This window comes from Mirounga leonina, unplaced genomic scaffold (assembly GCF_011800145.1).
Source record: "Mirounga leonina isolate KUSES-001 unplaced genomic scaffold, KU_Mleo_1.0 Mir_173, whole genome shotgun sequence".
Taxonomy (NCBI): domain Eukaryota; kingdom Metazoa; phylum Chordata; class Mammalia; order Carnivora; family Phocidae; genus Mirounga; species Mirounga leonina.
This window is the reverse complement of record NW_023270447.1, coordinates 77,931,609-77,947,823: the sequence shown is the minus strand read 5'-3', so window position 1 is coordinate 77,947,823 and position 16,215 is coordinate 77,931,609.

The window sequence follows — 16,215 nt, the reverse complement described above, 5'->3', positions numbered from 1 at the left end:
AGCCAGGACTTTGATGTGGGGCAGCCTGCTCTGGAATCCCAGCTCGGCCACTGCTGTGCTGTATGACCTGGGCAGGTCACTCAGGTCTCTGATCTCTAAATAGAACCCCTTTCTCCAGGGGCCATTATAAAGACTAAATGGGAGAATATTTATAGAGCACGCAGGACAGTGCCTGGTGCATAGTAAATAGTAGGTTATTTTCCGGGTCTCCAGACATCTCAGCATTGCTTCAGCTTCTTCTAACCATGGCACATTCGCCAATCAACATGACCTTGATGAAACATTTCTGGGTGGGCAGATGATCAGAGGGCTGCTGGCAACCCTCCCGCTTTGCCTCCTGCCATCACGTCTGTGTAATCTCCTCCCCTCGAGTGTGACTTGCTTCTAACCTACAGAGTACAGCCAAGGTGATGGGGTTTCACATCCATGATCACGTTACATAAGATCATTACTTCCTTTTTGCTGGGTTTGGAGGAAGCGAGCTGCCACTGTGTGAGCTGGCCAAGGAGAGGCCTATGTGGCAAGAGACTGAGGGTGGTCTTCACACCAGCAACACAGCCTGGAAGGAACTGAATCCTGCCAACAACCGCGTATGCTCGGGAGTGGAGGATCCTTCCCCCGTGAATCCTTCAGATGAGCCTTGCCCCCGCCCTGGCCAACACCTTTTTTTCTTTCTTTCTTCTTTTTTTTAAAGATTATATTTATTTATTTGAGAGGGAGAGAGAAAGAGACAGAGCATGAGCAGGGGAAAGGGCAGAGGGAGATGCAGATACCCTGCTGAGCGTGGAGCCCCATGTGGGGCTTGATCCCAGGACCCTGAGATCACGACCTGAGCTGAAGTCAGACACTTAACCGACTGAGCCACCCAGGCGTCCCTGGCCAACACCTCGATTGCAACCTTGCAGAAGACCCCTGACCCACAGATACTGAGAGGTAATAAATGTGTGTTGTTTTAAGGGCACTAAGTTTGTGGTAAGATCGTTATGCAGCAATAGAGAACTAATACAATTTCTGAAGGTGCATTAGGGCAAAACCACAGTGGGCTGGCTGAATTATAAATTTTTTTAAAGATTTTATTTATTTATTTGAGATAGAGCGAGAACAAGGCAGTGAGAGAGCGAGAGAGCATGAGCAGGGGAAGGGGCAGAGGGAGAGGAAGAAGCAGGCTCCCCGCTGAGCAGGGAGCCCGATGCGGGGCTCGATGCGGGGCTCGATCCCAGGACCCTGGGATCACAACCTGAGCTAAAGGCAGATGCTTAACGCCTGAGCCACACAGGCGCCCCTGAGTTATAAATTCTTTAGAACAGCTGCTGGGGCAGCAGGAGGGCGCAGAGGTGGCTTCCTGGCAACAACAGCGATCACTAGCACTGTCGGATGTTTGCCACGTTCTTTGCCAAACCCTTCACATACTCCACTTCATCTGGTCTCCACCACACTCTATGGACAACAACTATTACCCCCTTAAACAGATGGCAAAGCTGAGGTTCAGAGCAGTTCAGCCACTGGCCTGAGGCTGAGGGGTGGAGGGGTCTGCAGCCCCGGGTAGGCGGACACACGGGAAGCCCCCTGCTCCCCTCTCAGATGCGGGAAGGCGGTCTGAATCCCACGCTGATGGTTGCAGCCGGGGCAGCAGGTTTGTGTTCTGGCTCTGTTGCTTCCTCTCTGTGTGAGCTTGGGCCAGCCGCCACCCCTCTGTGAGCCCTTTTCTTCTTCTGGACCGTGAGCTGCTGGTACGGTCCCCGCGCTGGAGACCACTGGCTGTCCCTCACCACTCTCGTTGCCCCCCATTCGGCCGGGCACACATGCACACGTGTAGGGGTGATATTACCCCGCCTGCTTGGCAGCAGGGGGAGCCCATTGGAATGTGAGTGGGAGGGAGGTGTGTGACCTCTGGGCCGCATCTGGATGAGGCGTGGATAGGACTGCCTTCCACACTCTTTCCCCTTTGTGCAGGCTGCAGTGGGACCCCGACTCTGGTGAGGTGGCTTCCACTGTGTTGATGAGGGCGACTCCCCAGAAAATTGCAGAGCCACAAGACAGAAAGCATCCAGGAGCCCAGACAACAGTGGGGAGCTGGGCCACATCTCCGTACCCCCCACCAAGGGCCTTGTGTCTACTTCTGGGCGTGAGCAGTGCAGCTGGTACCTTGACCACAAGGGATAATGGGAGCAAGGCCCTTAATAAGTGGAGGTCACCATGCATCCTGGGGAGCTGGGCAGGGAATGAAGGTCAGGAAGAGGGCAGAAGGGGCTTCTGTGGCCCTCCCTTGGCACCCCTTATTCAGAGTAAGACACACCCATGTCCCCAAATCAGATCCCCCTCGAGTTCAGCGGGAAATTTAAGCAGTAGCTTTCCCGAATTGTTGAGCTTTGTGCCAAAGTGATGCAGAAACAGAGACCCAGCCTTCACAGCACAGGAAGTGGGGAAGGGGGCAAGGCCACACAGGTCAGGCCTCTGGGGATTGGGGGGAGGGCTTCATATGGACACTCCTGCATCTCACCAGCTCCCTCCACTTCTCCAAACCTGCTTAGTCCTCCCCCCCACAGCCCCCTCCAAGTTCCCCTCCACTACGCTCCGCCCTCCCTTGATAATGGAGTCCTAGCACCCAATGCTTCCCTTTGTACTGCGAACTCTGCTCTCTCGGGGGTCAGCAACTGTTGTTGGGGCTCTGGTTGTGGGGGCAGGAGCCCTGGTCTTATGAGAATGGGAGGGCAAGAGTTCCTTGATTTTGGTATGACCTCCTTCTCAGCAAGGGATCCAGCCAACTCCTTTTGACCTCTCTAAAGAGAAACACACCTCACCATGGCAAGAGCTGATTTTTTGCTTAATAAAATTTTAGATTTATAGAAAGTTGCAAAGATAGTACCAAGCCCTTATGTACCTTTCACCTCCTTTTCTCTAATGTTAACAACTTCCATCATCATGGTACATTTCTCAAAATGAAGACACGACTTTCGGTACATTATTATTAACTAAACCAAAGACTATGCAGGTTTCACCAGTTTTTCCACTAATGTCCTTTTACTGTTTGAAAATCCAATCCAGGATCCCACACTGCAATTAAGAAGCATTGACTTTTCATCCCTATTCAGCCTGGTCTTACATGGGAGCGCACAGGCCTCTATCACCGTGGTTTGCCCTTACTCCTTGCAAAATGATGACTCTGGCATCGTTAAGTTTGCCTTTTTCTTGAGCGAAGCAAGGGTCCCCACGTTAGCTGAGAAGACTAATTGGGCATTGGTGTCATCCTCAAATAGTTTTTCTCTGGTGCTTAAATCTTTTTCCTGGAATTGAGGGAGGTGTCAGTTTATTACCCAACACCAGCAAAGCACGTTGCAAGGATCCAATGGCACACTCATGACCGTCTACTACTTCAGCGGGGTTAGTTAAGGACATTTCACTGGCAGTGAAAACCAAGTGCACCTGTGGCGACATGGCAGAAGACCTGACTCTGCTGTGTGGCCTTGGGGAGGCCACCTAACCTCTCTGGTCCATGTCTCTTGGGGTTGTTAATGAGTCTGTATTAGTTTCCTGGGGCCGTCATAACAAAGTACCACACACTGGGGGGCTTAAACAACAGGTATGTATTGTCTCACCCTTCTCGAGGCTATAGTCCAAGATCAAGGTGCCAGCATGGTCCATTCCTTCCAGGGACTATGAAAGAGAATCTGCTCTACACCTCTCTCCTAGCTTCTGGTGGTTTGCTGACCATCTCTGTTGTTCTTGGGCCTGTGGAAGCATCACCCCCATCTCTGCCTCTGTCTTTGTATGGTGTTCTTCCTATGTGCATGTTTCTGTGTCCAAATTTCCCCCTTTTACAGGGATACCCATCATATTGGATTTGGGCCCACCCTCCCTCAGGAGGACCTCATCTTAACCCATTACATCTGCAATGACCTTATTTCTAACTAAGGAAATTCTGAGGTCTTGTTAGGACTTCAATGTAGGAATTTGGGTGGCGGTGGGGGGTCCAACTCAACCCATAACACTATCTGGGGCTTCTCTCCCTGTGGCTTGGGCTTCTCACAGCATGGTGGCCGCGATCCAGGAGGGAGCGTCCCCAGAGCAAGTGTTCAGAGAGTCAAGGGGAAGCTGCAGGCTTCTTCTGACCTACTCTCAGAAATCACACAGCATCCCTTCTGCTGCATTCTGTTGGTCAAAAGCAAGTCACAGAGTCAGCGCTGATTCAGGGAGGGGACCACACATGGGTACGAATCCCCGGACGCATGCTGGGAGCCATTTTTGGAAACAAGCTACCTCAGTTACCTGGCAAGCTCCCACATCTCCTGAACCCTGGATTAAAGCATTTTCTATTCCATTCTTATCTACCCTGGATAGCTCACAGAGTTTTACTTAGTAAATTGTTGTTGCATTGAATCATATGACAAAGGGGTCTGCTCTGTAAGCAGGAAGGTGACAGGGACCAGGTTCTTCCCCTGTTGGCCACTTGTTCCCCAGCAGGCCCCTTTTCCTGCCCACACATCTGGGTCTGGCACTAAGGGGAAAAAGTTCCCCACGCAGGGAGTGGATTGCCAAACCCAGAAAGAGAGAGACCTAATTTGAAATGCTTTCTAAATCCTCCAAATAGAGGTTCTCCAGCCCCACATCGCTGCCCCTGGGAGAGAGGAAAGGCAGACAGAGGAGGAGGAGTGGGTTTCTGGTGTGTTTATATTTCAGGCTATTTTGAACCCGCTATAGGCACTCAAACACAAGGGCACATTTAAATGCACCAGGAAGTGCCCCTGGGATGGAAAATTGAGTCGGAGGAATGCTGGAGCACTGCATTGCCTGCTCTGGTCTTCTGTTCCTCAAACAACCACCAATTCAGCCTCTTCAATGCCCAAGTCAGAGCCTCTCTGGCAGGAGGGGCTCTTAAAGGTCATCTTGCTCCTCCTTTTTCCTCCTTCCCCACCAAACACTTACTGAACATCTCAGCATCTTTGTCATGTCAATTATAGGACTCTTTTGGCCACAAGGAATAGAAAAAAAGTACCCAAGCTGATCTAGATGAAAAATAAGGGGGGATTTTATGGCTCAGTTCACTTCAAAGTCCAAGGAGAGTTTGGCTTCAGGTACGGCTGGACCCAGCAGTTCCAACCATGTCATCAAGGCCCGGTCTCTTAATAGCCCTGGGCTCTGCTCTCTCCATAGTGACCTCATTCTTGGCATTATAGGGAAGCAAGATGGTGTCAGCAGGTCCAGACCTTCATCTTCAAGTCCCATAGATCTTAGGATGTGATGTTTCAGGTGGTCAGGATTAGTCACATGTACCACCTTCCACTCCCAAGCTGGGAGCAGAGTCAGCTCTGCTTGAAGTTCAGAGGTGCCATTCCCACCCAACCCTCATCCCCAAACACCAGGCAGCAAAACTATACCTGTGCTCTCATCCCAACAAAATGGGACTCAGGTTCTCTGTTCACAATTCCCCAGTGATGGAGAGCTTACCAGCATGGGGGCAGCCTTGTCCTTTGATAACTTTATTCATATAATATCTCTTACTATACTTCAGTCTAGTTTTTTGTTCACCTGTCTCCCTTATCAAACTCCATTATTCCTGTATCTCCAGCACCTAGCACAGGGCCTGGCACAGAAGAGGAGCTCAGTAAATGTTTATCAAATGAAGCAATAATGTCTTCCGTTACTGAACACAAACTATGTGCCAGACATTGCATGCATATTACCTCCTTTGATCCCCACGACCACTCTCTCAGGTAAATAGCATTATCTCTCCTTTCATGTGTGAAGAAACTGAGGTTCCAGGAGGTTAAGAAATCACCTTAACCGAGGCCACCCACCAAGAAATGTGGAGCCTGGATTCGAACCCTGGTCTCTCTGCCTTCTGCCTGAGGTGGGGTGAGAGAAGCAGGGAGCAAAGCACAGGGAGTAGGAAATAAGGAGAGAGTAGGGCAGGAAGAGAGATAAGGACAGAGAGAAGGGGGAGGTGGGAAGCCTCAAATGTTAAAAATCTTTTCCTCTGATGGTTACTCTTAACCAGCCTTTTGGTCAGTGGCTCCTTCAAAAGCCTGATTAAAGTTAGCACATTTTAATGTGGCTATGCACTGAAGCACTATATACATGAGACTATGAAATAGAACTAAATGCTGTCAATACCAAGACAGACGTTAAGAGTATAAAATTGGAAAAATGAAGAAAAAATGTGATATGATTTTGTTTGGGGTACAGGATGTAGTTTAGAAAGAGAATTTCAGCTCAGGGCATTGATGGCGGGGCAAATTTCTTCTCTCCTGACATCTCAGGGGAGATTCATACTCTGTTTCTGGTTGACAAGAATCAAATCTTTGTTATACTACATGGGTCCTCATCTTAAATGATTTTCTGTTAAGTCTGATAATGGTCTTAATAGAATAAGAGTGAGGTGAATGACTCAGGACATCACCTGGCTGTTCTACAGTGGCCCCAATTCTTCTTGCTGTCATTGGAGCATCAGTGATATGCAGGACAACCTCAAGCAGCCTAATATATACATAAATGGATTCTCCAAAGGAGAACAGAAAAAAGGAATTAGGGAAAGGAAAAAAAATATTACAAAGAAATGTAATGACTGACATTTTTCCAAATTGGCCAAGAATCCCAATGAACCCCAAGCACAAGAAACATGAGGAAAACCACACCGAGTCATATCATAATCAAATTACTCAAAACCAATGGTCAAGAGAAAAATCTTGAAGTTGCAACAAACAAACAAAAATATAAACAATGTATAAAGGAACAAAGATAAAGATGACAGCAGATTTCTTGTTGGAGACAATGCAAGTGAGAAGTCAGTGGAACAATATCTTGAAAGTACTGAAGGAAAAAAAACCAAAACTATCTCTCTAGAATTCTACACAAGCAAAAGTATATCTTTCAGGGGCGCCTGGGTGACTCAGTCATTAAGCATCTGCCTTCGGCTCCAGTCATGATCCCGGAGTCCTGGGATCGAGCCCCGCATTGGGCTCCCTGCTTTGCAGGAAGCCTGCTTCTCCCTCTCCCACTCCTTCTGCTTGTGTTCCCTCTCTCACTGTGTCTCTCTCTGTCAAATAAATAAAAAATCTTAAAAAAAAAAGAAAAAGAAAAAATATATCTTTCAAAAATGGAGGTAAAATAAACCTTTTTAAAGATATGTAAAAGAGAAAATAATTCATTACCAGCAGACCCACACAGTAAGTATTTTTAAAAGGTCTTTTAAGGGGTACCTGGCTGGCTCAGTCAGAGGAGCATGCAACTCTTAGTGTCTGGGTTGTGAGTTCGAGCAGCAAGTTGGGTGTAGAGATTACTTAAAAATAAAATCTTAAAAAAAGAAAGGTCTTTTAGGCAGAAAAAAAATGATACCACATGGAATATGGATTTACACAAAGCAATGAAGAGCACTAGAAATGATAACTATGAAGACCAAAATACAAGATCCTTTTCTTATCAGTTAAGTCTTTAAGAAAGTTCATTGACTGGGGAGGGTATGTGCTATGGTGAGCACTGTGAATTGTGTAAGACTGTTGAATCACAGACCTGTACCTCTGAAACAAATAATACATTATATGTTAAAAAAAAAGAAGAAGAAGAAGATAGCAGGAAGGGAAAAATGAAGGGGGGGGAATCGGAGGGGGAGACGAACCATGAGAGACTATGGATTCTGAGAAAAAACTGAGGGTTCTAGAGGGGAAGGGTGTGGGGGGATAAGCTAGCCTGGTGATGGGTATTAAAGAGGGCATGTATTACATGGAGCACGGGGTGTTATACGCAAACAATGAATCATGGAACACTACATCAAAAACTAATGATGTAATGTATGGTGATTAACATAACATAATAATAAAAAAAAGAAATGGGAAACAAACAAACAAAAAAGTTCATTGACTAAGCAAAAACAATAACAAAGTAATGAATTTCCAGGAATTAAATGTATGAAACAATTACCCAAAACGGAGATAGGAGAAATGGAAGTATATTACTTGAGGGTTCTTATACTCTTCATTAGTTGATATAATATTGTTTGAGAATAGACTGATAAGTAAACACATATACCATCAACCCTATAGCAACCATAAAGAGTACAAAATGCTTACAGCTAATAAGTACACAAAGAAGGTAAAATGAAATCGACTAATTGAAAAGAAGGCTGAGATAAAGAAGAAAGGGAATAAAGAACAGATGAGACAACTAGAAAATGAATAGAAATAGGTTAGATTTAAATCTAACTACATCAATAATCTTATTAAATATAAATGATCTGAATACCTCAATCAAAAGATAGTGTTTAGATTGGACAAGAAAAGCAAGACCCAACTTTAAGCTGCCTGGAAACCTCCTTTAAATACAAAGACACCAGTAGTTTAAAAGTAAAACTACAGAAAAAGATATACCATGTAACATCAATCAAAAGAAAGCTGGAGTGGCTGTATTTATATAAGACAAAGTAGATTTCAAAGCAAAGAATTTGACCAGGGAAAACCATAATAATTTCATAATTATAAAGAAATCAATTCATCAGGTGAATAGCCCTAAATGTTTATGCACCTAATAAAAGAGGTTCAAAATACAAGAAACAAAAACTGATAGAATTGCAATAATACACAATTATAATCAGATTTCAATACTCCTCTTTTGATAATTGATGGAACAAGTGGATAGAAAATCAGTAAGGATATAGAAGATTTGAACATTATCAGCTAACTTGATTTAATTGACACTGATAGAACATGGCACCCCAAAACAGCAGAATACACATTTTTTTTTTCAAATGCACATGGAATGGTTACAAGATAGAATATATTCTGGGCTATAAAACAAGTCTTGATAAATTTAAGAGAATTTAAGTCACACAAAGTATAATCCCTGATCACAAGAGAATTAAATGGAAATCAGTAAGAAAAAGATCTCTGGAAAATCTCTCCCATATTTGGACACTAAATAACACACTTCTAAATAACCCAAAGGTCAAAGAAGAAATTAGAAGGGAAATTATAAAATATCTTTAACTGAATGAAAATGAAAACACAACATATCAAAATTTGTGGGATGCACTTAGGTGGAAACTGGTAGCACTAAATATCTGTATTAGAAAAGGAAAAAGGGGGGCACTTGGGTGGCTCAGTCGTTAAGTGTATGCCTTCAGCTCAGGTCATGATCCCAGGGTCCTGGGATCGAGCCCCGCATGGGGCTCCCTACTCAGCGGGAAGCTTGCTTCTCCCTCTCCCACTCCCACTGCTTGTGTTCCCTCTCTCACTGTGTCTCTCTCTGTCAAATAAATAAATAAAAATCTTAAAAGAAAAGGAAAAAGTTCTGAAATCCATGACCTCAACTAGAAAAAGAAGATCAAATCAAAACCAAAGTAAGCAGAAAAAAAGAAATGATGAAAATAAGAGAGGAGATAAAACAAAATAGAAAACAGAAAAACAAGAGAAACATTAATAAAACCAAAAGCTGGTTATTGAGAAAATCGATACAATTGATAAAATTCTAGTTGTACTGGTCAGGAAAGAGAGAAGTCACCCATTACCATTATGAGGAATGAGAGAGATAACATCCTTACAAATTCTATAGATATTTAAAAAATCATGAGAATATTAATAGCTTTGTGCCAATAAACTTAATGACTTTGATGAAATGGACAAATTCCTCGAAAGACACAAGATACCAATGGTTGCTCAAAGGAAAATAGATGTAGCCCTATGTGTATTAAAGAAATTAAGGGGCGCCTGGGTGGCTCAGTTGTTTAAGCGTCCAACTCTTGATCTCAGCTCAGGTCTTGATCTCAGGGTTGTGAGTTCAAGCCCCGCATTGGAGCCCACTTGAAAAAAAAGAAGAAGAAAGAAATTGAAATATAGTTAGAAACCTTCCCACAAAGAAAACCTTAGGCTTCACTAGTGAAGTCTATGAAACATTTAAGGAAGAATACTATCAATTGTACCCAAATTCTTTTAGAAAATTGAACAGGAGAGAATAGTCCCTTACTCACACTATGAGGCCAGCATTACCCTTCTACTAAAACCAGAAAATAACATTGCAAAAAAAGAAAACTACAACTAATATCCTTCCTGAACAAAGACGCAAAAACTCTTAACAAAATTTTATCAAATTTGAACCAACGACATATAAAAATAGCATAATCAAGTGGGGTTTATCCCAGGAATGCAAAGTTGGCTTACCACATGAAAATTAATCAATGTAATTCACCATACTCACAAACGAAAATAGAACTCTATGGTCATCCCAACAAATGCACAAGAAGCATTTGACAAAATTTAACATTCATTTCTTATAAAAACTCTCCACAAATTAGGAATAGAAGGGAACTTCCCCAACTTGATCCAGGACACTTACCAAAACAAAACAAAACAAAATTACAGCTAACAACATACTCGATGGTGAAGGATGGACTGCTTTCTCTCTAAGATCAGGAAGAAGACAAGGATGTCTGCTCTCACCACTTCCATTCAACACTGTACTGAAAGGTCTAGATAGTGTAGTAAGGGAAGATAAAGAAATAAAAGACATGTGGATTGGAATGGAAGGAGTAAAAGTGTTGCTGATGACCTGTTACTGTATTAAGAAAATCTAATGCACACTAGAATTGATCATTAAGCTTAGCAAGATTGCAGGATACAAGATCAATATTAATTAATTATATCTCTTTATATTAGCAATGAATAATCAGAAATTGAGGTTAAAATATACAATTTCCACTAGTGTCAAAAAATATAAAATACTTAAAAACGGTGCACAAAAGTGTACATTGAAAACTACGAAACAGGGCACCTGGGTGGCTCAGTCAGTTAAGTGTCTGCCTTCAGCTCAGGTCATGATCCCAGGATCCTGGGATCGAGTCCCACATCAGGGTCCCTGCTCAGCGGGAAGCCTGCTTCTCCCTCTGTCCAGGCCTGCTGCTTGTGCTCTCTCTCTCAAAAGTAAATAAATAAAATCTTAAAATAAGAAAGGCACCACACATTGTTGAGAGTAATCAAAGAAAACCTAAGTAAATGGAGAGAGAGCAGGGGCTCCTGGAAGGCTCAGTTGTTTAAGCCTCTGCCTTCAGCTCAGGTCATGACCCCAGGGTCCTGGGATCAAGTCCTGCATCAGGCTCCTTGCTCAGCGGGGAGCCTGCTTCTCCCTCTGCCTGCCACTCCCCCTGCTTGTACTCTCTCGCTCTCTCTGTCAAATAAATAAGTAAAATCTTTTTTAAAAATGGAGAGAGAGAGAGCACATATCTATCTATGTTCGTGGGTTAGAAGTTTCAATATTGTGACAATGTCAATTCTTCCCACATTGATTTATAGACTCAATGCATTCCCCATCAACATCTTAGCAGGCTTCTGTGCAAAAATTGACAAGCTGGTTCCAACAGTCACAGGGGAATGCAAAGGACCTAGAGCAGTCAAAGCAATTTTGAAAAAGGACAAAGTGAGAGGACTTGCACTACTTGATTTCAAGACTTATTATAAAGTGACAGGGGGCAGCACTGAGTGATATTGGCATAGATATAGACAAATGGATACATGGTCTAGAAAAGGAAATCCAGAAATGGACCCATGTATACAAGGACAACTGATTTTTGACAAAGGTGCAGAGGCAACTGGGTGGAGAAAGTAGTCTTTTTTTTTTTTAATCAAATCGTATTAAAACAATTGACTATCGACATGCAAAAAAAAAATAGGAAGAAGGACAGGAAGGAAGGAAGAAGGAAAAATGAACAAAAACATAGGACTTTCATCTATACCTCATACTGTACAAAAATTAACTCAAAAAGGATCATAAATCTAAATGTAAAATCTAAAGTTATAAAATTCCTAGAAGAAAATATAGGGGAAAGTCTCTGTGACCTTGGGTTAGGCAAATATTTCTTAGATGAGATGCCAAAAGCACAATTTATAAAAGAAAAAATGGACAAATTATTCTTTATTAAAAATATTTTTTAAAAGATCTACTATTCAAAAAACAGTTATGAGAATGAAAAGACAAGCCAAAGACTGGGAGGAAATTTTTCAAATCATTTATCTGGTAAAGGTCTTATATCCAGAATATATTTTAAAAACTTCCAAAACTATGAATAAGAGAATGCAAAACCGAGTTTTTTCAATGGGCAAAATATTTGAACATTCACTTCACCAAAGAGGATATAAGATGGTCAATAAGCATATGAAAAGATGCTCAATATTATTAATTATTATAAAAATACAAATTAAAATACAATGAGATACTACTACACACGAATTAGGATGGCAAAAATCTGAAAGACTGATATATCAGGGGTTGGGGAGACATTGAGGAACTGGATTTCGCATATACTGCTGGTAGGAATATAAAATGGTGCAAACACTTTGGAAAACAGTTTGGTGGTTTCTTATAAAGTTAGCATACACCTACCAAATAATCAAGGTATTTACTCAAGAGAAAAAAAAGCATATGTCCCATATAGCCATGCAAAGACTAGTACACAAAGGCTCATAGCAGCCTTATTTGTAATAGCTTCAAACTGGGAAAACCAAATGTCCATCAATGGGTGAATTGATAAACAAATTGTGGTATATCCATGCAATGGAATAGTACTCAGCAATAAAAAGGAACAGACTCTGATATACAAGACAACATGAATAGATCTCAATATAATTATGCTGAGTGAAAAGTCAGTGGTACATACTACATGATTCCATTGGGATAAAATTCTAGAAAATACAAAGTAATCTTTAGTGACAGAAAGCACATCAGTAGTTGCCTGAGTTGTTGGGGGAAGAAGAATTACAAAGGAACTATCTTGTCTGTAGTGTCGGTTTCATAGGTGCGGACATGTGTCAAAGTTTACCAAACTGTGCCTTTTCTGTCTATCATCTATCTATCTATCTATCTATCTATCTATCTATCTATCTATCTATCTATCTATCATCTATCATCTCTCTACCTATCATCTCTCTATCTATCATCTATCTATCTATCTATTTATAGTGTGTACAAGTCGGGGGAGGGGCAGATAGAGACGCTTATGGTACCCAGCTCCATGCCTGGCACACAGTTGGTATCAGGAAACATTAACTGCAATTATTGGATTGAGAGAATAGACTGGGACAAGCTTCCTGGAGAGAAGCATTTGAGCCCAGTCGGAGGGATCAGTATATTCTGGAACTCTGTGGTTGAAGCCCATTGTTTCTGGAGGAAGCCAGAGGGAAGGGTAGGCTGTGGGACCCCCTGAGGGCACAGCCACCCCCCAACCCCCGGGGTCTTGTCAGCCTCTATCCACAGGGCCTGACCCAGCTCCTGGCTTGCAGCGGGAGCTCCATACATGTTTGTTAAATGAACAAATGAAGGAGGGAAGAAGGAACAAATGAAGTAAACAGTGGCCCCGGTGGGGCTGACACAGACACAGACCCTGTTTTTCCATCCGGGACTGCCCAGAGCCCTGCAAGACCCTGGGGCCCGGAGTCAGAGGAAATCTCAGTTTTGTCCCCGGCAAGACAGGGATGATGATTCTCTCTCCTTCAGGAGGTGAGGGTCCGATGAGACCGTCAGTGTGAGGTGCCTTGCACGCTGCAGGCCACACAGGGAGTCCTCACCAGGGATTCAACTTGGCTTTTATTGGGTCCTACCAAGTGGCAGGCGCTGTGCTAGGGGCTCTTTGTGGCCCCAATTGTTCTTGCTGTCATTGGAGCATCAGTGATATGCGGGACAACCTCAAGCAGCCTAATATATACATAAACGGATTCTCCAAAGGAGAACAGAAAAAAGGAATTAGGGAAAGAAAAAAATATATTACAAAGAAATGTAATGACTGACATTTTTCTTCGTGGGTTAACTCTGAAGTTAAGCATTATGACAACCCTGTGAAGTAGGTACCATTAGGATCAACCCATCTGATAGGCAAGGATACAGAAGCTCAGAGAGGTCCAACAACTTGCCTAAAGTCACACAGCTAGTAAGTGGAGAAGCTCGGATTTGAACCAGAGTCTGTGCTTGTAACTGCTGTTCTGTTTTACAGATTGTTCTAGATTTTACATTTAGAGAGCGGTCTCTCTCTTTCTCTGTCTTCCTCAAACTAGACCTAGGACTGGGGTGTTGTTCCCTGGACAGTAGGGAGCAATGACAGCCCTCGAGGAGGAGCACAAGGATCTGACATTCCTCCTCTTCTTCCTAAAGCTGGAGGCACATGTTGAAACCATCCGTCATTCCTGCTCTCCCAGCTGGGCTTGCTGTAACCTTGAAGGAAATTGGGGAACATGTCCCCCCACCCCACCCAGAGTCAAGCCACCCCTATGCTTGAATGAGAGTCCGCTGAGCGTGTTTCTCGAGCTCCTGGACAATCCTTGGGGTCTATAGCCTGCCCCTCAAGAGGGACTCTTGCTGGCAGTGACCTGCCTGGGCAGGGAGTTGCCCAAAGAGGTACCTCAGGCCGGTTGTCTGGGCGGGTCTCCGAGCGGCTGTAATTGCTGGACACCCGAGCCCAGGCTGGGCCCTTTTATGGAGACATTTATAGCCAGCACGTCTGGGGGACAATTCAAGTGGTTTTGTCTCTTTTGTGTCCCTTTAATAAACGAGAAGAAGAGACATCAAATTAAGGCTGATTCTGGAGAAACTTGGCTTTGCTGAGAGGCTTTGGGGAGGTCAGGGGAAGGTTATTCTGCTCTCCGACCCTGAGGCCTGGATTTTTTACCACATGCTCTTAAAATGTACAGACTCAGATGTCAGAGCTAGTCGGGCCTTTGAGGTCACCCAAACCAGCTCTCAGCCCTGTGCAGCGATCCCCACTGGCACATTTGAAGCCTTCCAGGGATGGGGAACTCACTACCTTTCAAAGCAACCATGCTGTTAACAGCCCTCCATAGTCGCTCTTCTTATGGGTGGTGGAAACAGACAGACCTAGGTCAAAGGCCCAGCTCTGATAGCTCACCAGCGTCAGTGTCAGTCCCTGAGGAAAGGCTCTCACTATTCTGAGTTTCCTCCTCTGTCAAATATCATTCGTTCATTCATTCGTTCAACAAATCTTTTGTCTTAGGCTGGGCTTCCTCAGAAGGAGACTCCAGACGAGGATTTGAGTGCAAGTATTTGGGGAGTGATCCCAGGAAGACCCCCCGGAGAAGGGGAGATTGAGGCAGAGAAGGTGTTGTGTGCCCCAGCCCCGCAAGAACTATGTTCAAGTCCTAACCCCCAGGTCCAGTGAATGAGACCATATTTGGAAATAAGGTCTTTGCAGATGTAATCAAGTTAAGATGAAGTATGAGATTAGGGCGGGCTCTAATTCAATGACGGGTGTCCTTATGAGATGCGGGAGATTTGTGTGCAGGGGTGCACACAGGGCTACAACAGAGAGAAGACAGCTATGTGAAGACGGAAACGCAGGGAGAACACCAAGCGACAGCTGAGGCAGACGATGACGTTACACCACCACACGCCAGTGATGCCAAGGAGGGGAGAGTTTGGACCTCTAGCCTCCTGAACTGTGTAAGAACCCGTTTCTGGTGTTTTAAGCCACGCAGCTTGTGGTATTTTTTTACGCAGCCCTACAAGGCTAGTGCAGCTTGGCAGGGGGGAGCCATAGACAAAAAGGCAGTGTGGGAGTTCAACAGATTGCTGCTGGAGGAAATTGCGGGGTGCTCCCCCCGGGGGGCCGTGGGGAGACAGGGAGATGGTGTGTAGCAGGCCTCAGAGTCCCCCAGCCGAGGGGAAGGGGCTGGGGTATTCATCCACCAGCTTCCATCCATGCTTGCCTAAAGGCTGCTCCCAGGGCCACGGAACCCCTGGCTCTCTGGCCTGACCCGCGTGTGGACAGGGCACGTGCAGGTGGCCAGAAAAGCCCCAGATGAGAATTGCAGGTGCTGGCAGCTGGAAGTGTTGGGGGTTAAGGTGCACAGGAAGGAAGGGGGTGATGTGGGGCTGTGGGTGGTGCAGAGCCTCATGGAGCGCCTGCTGTATGCCTGAGGAATCATTCTGAGTACGCTGAATGATGGCCCTCGCAGGACTGACATTCCAAGGAGGCAGATGGTAACCTAGCAAAGCGGGAGGCTGCACTATGCCCCATAGAGCAGGAAAGGGAGCATACGGTCTGTGTGGGTCACTGGCATGGCCCCAGGTGAGCCTGGATGCTGAGAGCGGGCCTTTTGGAGGAGACCTGAATGTTGAGAAAATCCAAAGTTCAGACATCTGATGGAACAGCATTCTGGGCAGAGGGAACAGCCAGGGTGGATGCCCTGAGGAGGTGGAGAGCTGCTGTGAAGATTCCATCCAGGATCAAAA